This window comes from Rhopilema esculentum, chromosome 21 (genome assembly GCF_057945365.1).
Source record: "Rhopilema esculentum isolate cy_ngs chromosome 21, ASM5794536v1, whole genome shotgun sequence".
NCBI classification, from domain to species: Eukaryota; Metazoa; Cnidaria; class Scyphozoa; order Rhizostomeae; family Rhizostomatidae; genus Rhopilema; species Rhopilema esculentum.
In genome coordinates this window covers 8,038,418-8,049,222 of record NC_142835.1, presented here as the reverse complement: position 1 = coordinate 8,049,222, position 10,805 = coordinate 8,038,418, and the positions used below count along the sequence as shown (strand labels likewise).

At 37.4% G+C, this 10,805-nt stretch overlaps 1 long non-coding RNA gene across 1 annotated transcript; it reads right to left on the bottom strand.

Annotated features, from left to right (window-relative positions):
* Window positions 1-5,262: 5,262 nt before the first annotated feature.
* Window positions 5,263-8,666, bottom strand: LOC148957691 (uncharacterized). Its single transcript, XR_016145170.1, has 3 exons — window positions 8,618-8,666; window positions 7,911-7,957; window positions 5,263-6,907 (listed from the first exon to the last, which is right to left on the bottom strand). It is a non-coding gene; the product is annotated as an uncharacterized LOC148957691 (long non-coding RNA).
* Window positions 8,667-10,805: the final 2,139 nt, after the last annotated feature.

The following is a 10,805-nucleotide window of genomic DNA, read 5'->3' as shown; positions in this document are numbered from 1 at the left end:
AAATGCTTTGCTTTTTGCCATAGCTAACAAGAATCAAATAAGGGGGAAAAATTTTGCAAAAAGGGCGTTTCCCCGCATTTACGAGTGTTTGAAGGGCGTGGTCCAAAAAAAATTCCTGGGGGCTTTGCCCCAGACCCCCCCACTTCTGCAGCTCTGGGTACGCCACTGTATCCGCATAAAAGTTGTTCGGATTGATTTGCATTTACACTGTGCCGCACAAATTTTGTCCACTTTGCCCTCCCGTTTCGGATAATTGCAGTCACATGACCTAAGTCATTCGCAGAACCCCCAACATGAAGTCTTTTCTGGGCAACAGAATAATAACAGAATAATAAAACGTGATTTTAGGATTTTTACCGCTTCGACTTTTACCAACGTGCAAATCGTGCACAATTTCCAGAAGCTTCATGTTAGGTAAAGGTGGTAGCATTGAAATTAGGGTGGTACTCCAAAGTACGGTTAAAGTAGCCCACCTGCAGACTCTTGAATTGAATTGCAAATGCTTACCCTCCTGTAGAAAGTCTTCTGATGAGTTGAATGAAGACCCTGTTTGCACTGTGCCGGATAAAATTTATCCGCACAGTGGCGTACCCAAGGGGGGGGGAATGGGGGGTCCGGACCCCCTACTTTTTTAAAATAAGGTCCTCGAGATTTGTGCAAAAAAGATTTTTTTGGGGGGGGGGGGTAGTATACTGTATGCTTGTGTCAATAACAATTGTAAAATGCTTTGCTTTTTGCCATAGCTAACAAGAATCAAATAAGGGGGAAACATTTTGCAAAAAGGGCGTTTCCCCGCATTTACGAGTGTTTGAAGGGCGTGGTCCAAAAAAAATTCCTGGGGGCTTTGCCCCAGACCCCCCCACTTCTGCAGCTCTGGGTACGCCACTGTATCCGCATAAAAGTTGTTCGGATTGATTTGCATTTACACTGTGCCGCACAAATTTTGTCCACTTTGCCCTCCCGTTTCGGATAATTGCAGTCACATGACCTAAGTCATTCGCAGAACCCCCAACATGAAGTCTTTTCTGGGTAACAGAATAATAACAAAATTCCCGCCAACGTAAAAAGACTTCATTCTCTCTTCAGGATCATCTGCTTCTCTTTTAGACCAAATCCAAAGATATTGTCAATACAAATTAGGCCTGGTTTGTTTCAATAGTTTGTTCTTGAAACAAAATGACACTGAACTAGCAACGAAAGTAGAGAAAGCCGACAAGCAGGGGCGTCGCGACCAGGGGGGTGTGGGGGTGTCACGCCCCTCCCAACAGTATCTCAGTAGGAAATTTCAGATAAAATCCACTCAGTGGAAAAAACGGTTTAGGTAGTTCAGAGACCTTTCTGTCATAAAATAATAAAGGATCAAGCAAAGGTAGTTGCCCCGTTAGTTAAATATGATATTCCTTGATATGAATGAAAGTAAACAAACTAATGATTTGAAGATTTGAAGATTCTTTGTTGGCACTGAATCTAAAATCCAGGCCCTCTTTAGGTAAAATTGCGCCCTGTGTCCATTTCCCCTAAAGTTTCTCGGTAGATGCGTCAACTGCAATTCACTATGAGCTCCAGATTTTTTTTAACATTCAAAAGGCATGCTAAGATGGAAAGAGGGATTTAAATCGACAACCAGTGCTGCTTCTTACCTAGCTTTAGAAGTAACTGACAACGTGGTATTTTTCAAGACCAGGGCAAAATTGTACCAGTTGTTTTTATCTGCTATTCCATTTGTTTGCAAAAAAAATTTCAATAGGATTAGGAAGATTGCTTTAGTGAAATATGCTTAAAAGAGTGCATTTTCCAGGGAACTGGAAGCATCAAAATTCGAAAATTTTCTGCTCCTTCGGCGGCAACCATGGCGCTGCCTCAGGTGAGGTAGTAACTATCTCCTTTGCCCGTCGCGATATGCAGATTGGACAAAACTATTAGAAAAGTCCGTTATTATAATATAAAAATAAAAGTTGCGAATTATATACAGAGTTAGATTGACAAAATGTATTGCAGAGGCTTGTGACAGCAGGTAAAGAATTTCAGGCAATAATTTGTTAATCAGGTAAATTTGTAGACCGCCCCCCCCAAAAAGGCTTGCCTTGCGACGGCCCTGCCGACAAGGATGCCAATTTTACGTGGACTGGCAAGATACTGCACTTTTAACACGAGTATTTATCGATAACAAGGCAGCCAAGATGGCGAAAGGTCTTGATTGGGAGACAGTGAAAACTAAATTGGATGAAACAGCCAATCGCTTTCGAGCAAGATACGATGTGGATAAAATTTTTCCGGATAAAAGCGTTTACACTGTACCACATAGCTATCCGAACTAATTTAATCTACTTTCCTAGGTGAACTAATTTTGTTCCGATAGCCAATCTTAAATTCGAGCGGATAGCGTGGGTCTAGTCTAGTGTAAACGCGACGCCTATTTGAACTAATTTTGATGCGGATAAAATTTATCCGGCACAGTGTAAACGGGGTCAAAAGCCATAATCTTGGACAAATTTTTGAAGTCACTTCAAAAATCGATACCGGTTTAGACTTTTACGTTTTCTTCCAAATTTTCACTCCCTCTTCCCTTCAGCAATGTTGCGTATGGAAGACACATTGATTTACAACTTGCAACATTGTACTGGGGGAGAGGGGGCGGCGGTATTAGGTAAATTTGTGAAAATAGCTGGAGTTCCAATATAATATTAGAATAATAGCTGGCGATTTTTAAACGCAAAATTTACCATCAAGAGTTGTTCGAGGAACATATCTGGTGACTTATAGTCAGGCAAATTTGGAGATTTTTCCAACAAGAGAATCCTTTGGCAAAGCAATAGCTGAAGCATTTGACAGAAGATCTGGTAAAGTAAAAACTCAGCACTGGGCGTGTTGTTTTGAAAGGCATCAAGATGGTAGGCAGCATTATTATGTGGCAATATAACTAACAGGGCCAAAGAGATGGGTAGGATTCATAACAGAATTCGCCATTTATAGGTGAATTGTACTGAATGCATGATATTACACCTCTTCCATCTGCAATTGCTACCATGAACCTGGCCATTCTACTTCCTGATCCTTCCTTTTTGCCCCTTGTCGTGCAATGAAGGCTCAGACTCTCAGAACGTTTCTTCCATGTTCATGTTCGAGCCGTTCTTACTGTTTGACAGGGGTATGTCTTGTGCACCCAACCGGTTTCATCAAAATAAAATGGCACTCCCTCCTTCCAAAAACTTTCAGGCAACTTTTTACATTTCCGAGCAAACTGCAATCTTTTTTTAAGGTCTTCCTGTACCAGTTGCCCCTTTTTCCTGCACTGTGTGTGAGAGTATCCTTCATTTCGTAAAGCTCGACGCACAGTTCTATTACTTATTTCCTGTTCTTTAATGTCAACATCCCTTTGAACATCTTTAGAGGTAAAATTTCCAAAGGTTTCTCTCAATTTCTTAAGACTACGTGAGAATTTCCTAACATCTCGAAGAGTGAGCTTGGCAGGACCACAGAATAGGAAATAGGCAGAAGGGTAACTCTCGTCGGTTCCTTTGTTGTTTTTGAAGCCTGAGTCAACAATAGAATTCCTTAAGTCCCCTTAAGTCACCTTGTTTTCATTAGAAGAACTTAGCCATGACAAATTATCATTCATTAATCAGATATAAACGAATTATGATACGTAACTGAATTTGTTTTCTATCATGGGGCATTTCGTCCCAAATAAAGTTGTCTACTATCATTCTTTTTTAAAATTTCCCGGACAGATACATGCTAAGCCTGGTAGAAGTTAACGCATGCGCTAGTTTTTTCAGGCTTCACCCGATAGGCAGAAGTTCCCCTTCTGCCTAATTCCTATTCTGTGGCAGGATGTCCCTTATCTGAGTGTCTTCTAGCGACTATTTTATCTCCGATGGGTATAGACGGCTGTGGTTATAAATAATTGTTCTTGAATAATGTGGATACCTCTGCATAAGCTGGGGCAAAGTTTCACCCTTGTCTTGATGTAAACACCGCAGGTGCATGGAAACATCGAAAGGGATTTTCTTATATTTTGATATCGAACCGTTATCGTCACTTTTCGCAATTTTCAAACGACCGTTAACTTCATTTCAAAACAAATAACATAGCTTGCCTCTGATTGCCTGGGTATCCGTCATTATGGATTTCAAAATATTTTGGAATATCTAAGGCTGCGTTTACACGTATCGGATTACTTTTCATATCGGACAGGGGTCCCGTTTACACGGCCCCGCATTAATCCGATACGTCCCGTACCACTTTTGCGGCGTGACATCACTCCGCTGTGAAGGTGGTATGAAAAATGATTCGATACGTCCCGTACCACATTCCATCTCGTGCAAACGGGTGAATCCGATACGCTTTCACTCCGGAACCTCATTCTGAATCTCAAGGAAAGTTCTCATCAACGGATTCTACATCTTTACCCTTCGGGTAACGTTCGCCAAAAACTATTTCATATTGTCATCATTCGATATCACATCTTTTCAACCCCTTCCCTCGAAAAGGCATTCACTGGCATATGCCTTTACCGATTCAGGCTGCAATTCGACTTCTGCCTCCCCCTTTTGCTTACATTTTCTTCTTCTATGCCACTGGACAGCACTCACATTCTATACTAAAGTGATTATTTTTTCGCGAGACCTTCCTCTTCTCAGTAGACTAACGAAATCACCAGAATTTTACATTGCTAAAAATCGAAACAAAAGAAGTCTCCTGCACAGTGAATAGCGGAGCGTTGTCGTGTAAACAGGATGAAAACGGTATGATTATCAATCCGGTATCGTGTAAATGCAGTCTGAACGGTATGCTTTTCATATCGGATAGTTGAGACCAATCCGATATAAAAAGCAATCCGGTATCATGTAAACGCAGCCTTTATAACGGCTATAAATGTGTTACTTAACTTGACATTGACATTCTAAATCAGATTAATGCGTAAAAATAAGTATTTTGAAAATCACAAGTCATATGGTTTTTAGAGCATTCAGACAATCTTGGACAAAAGTTTGAACTCACTTCGAAAATCGATACTGGTTTAGATTTTTACATTTTCCTTCGAATTTTCCCCCCCTCTCCCTTTCAGCAATGTTGCGTATGGAAGACACATTGGTTTACGACTTGCAACATTGTACTGGGGGAGAGGGGACGGCGGTATTGGGAAAATTTGTAAAAATAGCTGGAGTTCCAATATATTTCGTTCAGGGTTGTAGTCTGCATTTTAGTCTGTGGAAAAATTGGAACCCCCTAAATTCTTTTATCTGTGCTACCAAAATGACTTCCAGTCCCTTACTCAGATAAAAGTAGCCTAGTTCTTGTTTCAGAATTTCAGACTCTCATTTCATCAAATAGAAAAATTTGCGTTTTAACTTTTTCGCATTTGCATATGTGATCACCACAGGGGCGTCGCGACCGGGGGGTGTGGGGGGGGGGGGTGCCACAATAATAACTCGATAGGAAGTTTCAGGTAAAATCCGCCCAGTGGAAGAAACGCTTTAGGTATTTCAGCGACGTTCATGTATTAACATCAATAGAGGATCAAGCAAAGATAGTTGCTCCTTTGGCTAAATATGATACTTCTTGATATGAAGGAAGATAAAAAACTAATGACTTGAAGATTTGAAGATTTATTTTGGCACAAAAGCTAAAAATTCAGGCACTCTTGAGGTAAAATTGTGTCTTGTGTCCATTTCCCCTAAAAATGCCCATCGGCTGAATGCAATTAAAAGCTTTCAATCAGCTAAAAGAGACTTATAAAACTATCAAAACTAATATTTAACCTAAACATTTGTTAGCCTGTGGCTTCTTCTTGAATAAAGTTGTCTTCATAGCAATTGTGACTGAGCAGATTTCTCAATATGAAAATAAATATTATGGTAAATTGCTGTGAATCTGTGCAGACTTTACCTGATGAGTTATATTGAAAATAATAACATTAGCATTAGCAATCTGCAGAGTAAAACAAAATAATATTAGACAACTGCTTTCTCTGAGACTTTGTTATTAGAAACAAACATAATGCTTATCAGAAAACACCAGAAAAATCTTGCCACAGTAGCATAAACATTAGAAATAATGAAAAGCAAGAGACACAAATAGCACATACAACATTTTCTGGCAGCTTGTATCCTGGGAGGTATTTGACATTTTCATGGTCTGTGTTTTTCTCCCATTCACCACTTCTTCATAGGTGTACATTGCCACTGTCTCCTCGCCTCAAATACAGCATGCCTCTTTACGTGTGGGCTAGCAATCTTTGCAATAGCTGAGCCTCTAGAAACAGCAAAGGCCGATTAAATACCCTTAATCAGGCCTCTTCTGTTGAGCTGGCAAGGCAAAAACCTGAGTGCTTTTCTTAATCAAATAAATTTAACATAAATATGTCAAAATCTTTTCAACCATTTCATGCTTATCATGTGATCGTAAACAATTAGACAGACTTGAGTATGAAATGCAAAATTTGTCGATCCTTTCTTAACGCTGTCCATACCAGTTACCTGATCCAATCATGTAAACTCTTTTCTTGCTAGATTCCGCCATCTTTGTTGTAGTTGAAAGCAGTCTGGTGTGTCCTAGGCCCAGAAAAATTGACTTGAAATTGAAAGTCATCGTCAACTGTAAACACCACCTCAGCCCCTTAAAAAATCGTGGACACTGTCAAATTTTTCCACTCCATGCCGTCTTTCAGGCTATTTTCGCAATCTGTAATAAAACAAGGTTCTTTCTGACCTCGAATGGCTAAAAAAAGTAAAAAATCAGACTGAATCGCTTTTCAAATTTTTCGACACAACTCCCATTTTCTGTACCAAACCATACAGGATCGATGCAAAACACGTGCAAGGGACACCGAGGCACAGGGACATCGAGGCCCAGAGACAAATTTTTGATCACGTGATGACATTCCAAAACTGATGGCCTTTACCTGTAACAACGGTAGAGATGAACTACTTTTAGTTAGAAAAGGGTATTCTATAAACATCACGGTTCATATTAACATCAGTATATTAGGAAACTAATCTTGAACGAAAGAATAAGACAAGGAAAAGTCTATTTTCATTATAACACCATTATTTCTTAGGAGTAAGCTATTCAAATCAGTCAAAAAAGTGCAGCTTTTACAAACGAACCTGGAAAGTAGAAATACAATTATTCAAAATAATTACGGTATGAATAACAAAGCTAAAATATTTTTGAAAAAATGGTGGAGAAAATCTATTTCAATGCTATGTCCTCCATTTTTAGTTTTGGTTTTGGTTGCCCATTAAAAAACTTTGTGTAACAGTTGGTTGAAATTATGTGAAAGGGTGGCAATGCTGAAAGCAAATTACTTCTTGCCTAAAAAATTGGTGCTCTTAATTTTTTTCAAACAATTTCATTTCTACAATTAACATGCAAAGACCTAGAATGCTTTAATTTACCCTCGCGAAACCATTTGATGACTTTCCAAAAAATTTCAAGGCTTTTCTGTCGAAAAAGAACTTAGTCATTTTTCAAAAAATTCTCTGACACCGGATATGCAAAAGAATTAACAAAATTATCAATTTTCATAAAAACTCTCTTTGTTTGAAACAACTTGAAATGCCTTACTTTATGCTGGCGAGACCATTTGATAAGTAATCAATACGTTTCTGACCTACATCTCTGAAAAACAACAAAGTCATTTTTCAAAACATCTATAATCATTGATATACAAAAGAACAAAAAATGTGTTCATTTTCACAAAAACGTTTTTGGCTTGAAGCAACCAAAAATGCCTTAAATGAGGTTCCGAACAACATTTCGGGTAGTTTCGGTGAATTTTGGGCTCTTATTTTGAATATAAGGACTTAGCCATTTTTAAAAAATTTCATGACCCCGGACCTGTAACAAAAATCAAAAAATTCAAATTTTTCAACTCAAAACGACGAAAAATGCTAAGAAAATACCTTTCTGAAATGTTTTGATGACATTTGGTTGAACTTTCAAGTGATTTCTAGAAAAAAGTGAGAAATTTTTTAATCGAAACGAACAAAAAAGTCTTAATTCACCTACCGAACACCATTTTGAGTAGTTTTGGGGAATTGAAGGCTCTTAATTTGAATATAAGGAATAAGCAATTTTTGAAAAATTTCATGACCCCGGACCTGCAAAAAAGTTTGAAATTTGAAATTTTTCTAAAAAATATTTTTACTCGAAACGACCAAAAAATTCTTAATTCATGTTCCGAACATCATTTTGGGTAGTTCCTGTGAATTTTAGGCTCATATTTTGAATAAAAGGACATAGTCATTTTTGAAAAATTTCATGACCCCGGACCTGCAAAAAAGTTGAAAAAATTTGAAGTTTTTCAAAAATTTTTTTTCACTCGAAACGACTATGAAAGTCTCAATTCATGTTCCGAACACTATGTCGGGTAGTTTCGGTGAGTTTCAGGCTCTTATTTTGAATAAAAGGACTTAGCAATTTACACTTTGGGTAGTTCCTGTGAATTTTTTGGGTAGTTCCTGTGTAAATTAGGCTCATATTTAGAATAAAAGGACTTAGTCATTTTTTAAAAATTTCATGACCCCGGACCTGTAACAAAAATAAAAAAATACAAATTTTTTTAAAATTTTTTTTTTACTCAAAACGACCGAAAATGCTAAGAAATTACCTTTCTGAAATGTTTTGATGACATTTGGTTGAACCTCCAAGTGACATCTAGAAAAAAGTGAGAAATAAATCACCTAGAATATTTGAGACTAGAGCTTGAAAGACATAAAAAAATTTGAAATTTTCCTAAAAATTCATTCCCTAACGAAACGATCAAGAAAGTCTTAATTCATGTTCCGAAAACCATTTTGGGTAGCCTGTGCTCCAGACCCTTAACTTGAAAGTAGAGGGTCTGTGTTACCGAGAGCAAATTCACCTACGAGGATTGAATTGAATTGTTTGCATAATTATCACAGATTTGTGTAATCATGCAAGAAGAAGCGCTAATATTTTGATCGGTCGTGGCAGTATGATGTAGATTTGTTTGTTAGAAGAAAAGTTTTATAGCAGAAGAAAATGCTGCTCTGCTATTTGATGTTGAAGATCTTCGTTGGGACACTTCATTGGTTCTGACCAAAACAGATTAAAGAGGCTGTGGGCCAATCTTGCTAATTTTACAGCAGTTGATGGGGAGTGAATCTACCGCATGCAACAATAGAAGTAAAATTGACTTGGCAACCAATCGATTTGCTTTTAGTAGACATTTGCATGGTAGAAGATGTTTATTTACTAGTTTGGCTTGAATTTAATGTAAAGAAGGATTTTTTGGGACAAGGTCTGGTGGCTACGATGACAGAAAACATGACTTTCGGAGTAGTGATAAGATATGGAAACCAAAAAGTAAACAAGACGCTTTGGCTTCAAGCCGTAGAAAATGATCTCTGGTTGGTTATAAACGCAAGTTTACAGACAGTGGAAATTGCTAAAGACTAGTAAACATTTATCATTGATCCGGATGAGGCTGCCTAACTGAGTGGACTAATTATTTTAGCAATGTGAGGCAGGAGGCCTAGGCCTAGGCCTATGCCCTGTACTTTTCATCAATTCTTTTCGTCATGATAGTGATTGCTTTGCTATAAACACGTCTTCCAAGTTCGTTGTTTGAAATGTGAAATTCTGATGTTTAAAAATGATTTTCTAACGTTCATTAACACATTAGAGAAGAAATATCAACAACAAGCGTGTGTTTTGATCAAAATTCATCCTCCGGTTTTTCAAGAGTTTCCATTCTCTCGCCGGGTGACAATTATCTAGGCCTCATGATAAATTCAAGGCTTTCAGGCATTATTGTGGCATTGTCTGACAAAATAAAAGAAACTTTGAGCTTTCACACATTTCTTTTCGCTATTTGAATGTGTAAACTGCCCCGGCAAACTACGATTTGCTCACGCTGTTGTTCACTTTTGTCATGTGAATGCCGCATAATTTTTTGCACAATTAATTTTCCCAGAGATCCTGGGAAAAACTCATATGCGATATTGCACTCGGTTACACAGACCCTCTACTTTCAAGTTAGGGGTCTGGAACATAGGCTACATTTTGGGTAGTTCCTGTGAATTTTGGGGTCATATTTAGAATAAAAAGACCTAGTCATTTTTTAAAAATTTCATGACCCCGGACCTGTAACAAAAATCGAAAAATTCAAATTTTTCAAAAATTTTTTTACTCAAAACAACCAAAAATGCTAAGAAAATACCTTTCTGAAATGTTTTGATGATATTCGGTTGAACCTTCAAGTGACATCTAGAAAAAAGTGAGAAATAAATCACCTAGATTGTTTGAGACCAGAGCTTGAAAAACAAAAAAAAATTTGAAATTTTCCTAAAAATTTATTCTCTAACGAAACGACTAAGAAAGTCTTAATTCAAGTTTGGAACTCCATTTTTGGTAGTTCCTGTGAATTTTAGGCTCTTATTTTGAATATAAGGAATCAGCAATTTTTAAAAAATTTCATGACCCAGGACCTGCAAAAAAGTTCAAAAAACTTAAAATTTTTCACAAATTGTTTTTTACTCCAAACGAACAAGAAAGTCTTAATTCACGTTCCGAGCATCGTTTCGGGTAGTTTCGGTGAATTTTAGGCTCTTAATTTGAATATAAGGAATAAGCCATTTTTCAAAAATTTCATGATCCCGTACCTGCAAAAAAGTTCAAAAAACTTAAAACTTAAAAAAAAACTTAAAACTTAAAACTTAAAACAGAAAAAACTTAAAATTTTTCAAAATTTTTTTTTTACTCGAAATGAACAAGGAAGTCTTAATTCACGGTCCGAACATCATCTCGGGTAGTTTCGGTGAATTTTAGGCTCT